Genomic DNA, 515 nt, shown 5'->3' with positions numbered 1-515 from the left:
GTCCCAGCCAGACGTCCCGTCCCGCTGGGCAACCTGCCACCAGCAGGCGTGGGGCCAGGCTGGGGCGACCTTTTTGTCCAAGACACGCCAACCGGGGCAGGGAAGCAGGGAGCCCCAGCTCGTTGCACAAGTGACTGGCCCAGGGTGAGGCCAACCCATAGCTCATCCCTCTCCATCCTCACGCTGGGCTCCCACCTCTCCTTCCGCCCCTGCGGGGACTTTGCCCGGAGTTGCCAGCAAAGCACCATTTCAACAGAGCTGGTATTTTTTCATCCAGGAACCAGCACCCGCAGCGCTTGGGGAGAGATTGGGCGGCGGGATGAACCGGTTACAAAACCCGAGCCAAAAGGCTGCAGGAGGATGCGCAGGGACCTCGGCCCCCAAGCTGTCGGCGCTGTCAAGGGGCTCTTTGTCAGCCGGGACAGGTGCCCCCATCACCCCCAGACAAAGGGGGTCTGTTCTCCCCGTGCACGGGTGGGATGGGTTTCGGTGGCTCACAGCTGCGGCCGGCCCAA

General features: G+C 64.7%; 1 protein-coding gene across 1 annotated transcript in view; it reads right to left on the bottom strand.

Annotated features, from left to right (window-relative positions):
• Positions 1-515, bottom strand: part of ANGPTL4 (angiopoietin-like 4) — a gene marked incomplete at its 5' end in the record, with an annotated part of 6,591 nt that overhangs the window by 2,134 nt on the left and 3,942 nt on the right. The gene's annotated exons all lie outside the window — the stretch shown is intronic.

Source organism: Apaloderma vittatum, unplaced genomic scaffold (genome assembly GCF_000703405.1).
Source record: "Apaloderma vittatum isolate BGI_N311 unplaced genomic scaffold, ASM70340v1 scaffold25155, whole genome shotgun sequence".
Classification (NCBI taxonomy): Eukaryota; Metazoa; Chordata; class Aves; order Trogoniformes; family Trogonidae; genus Apaloderma; species Apaloderma vittatum.
Note: the sequence above shows the minus strand (reverse complement) of the source record. Positions and strands in the feature narration are given on the sequence as shown.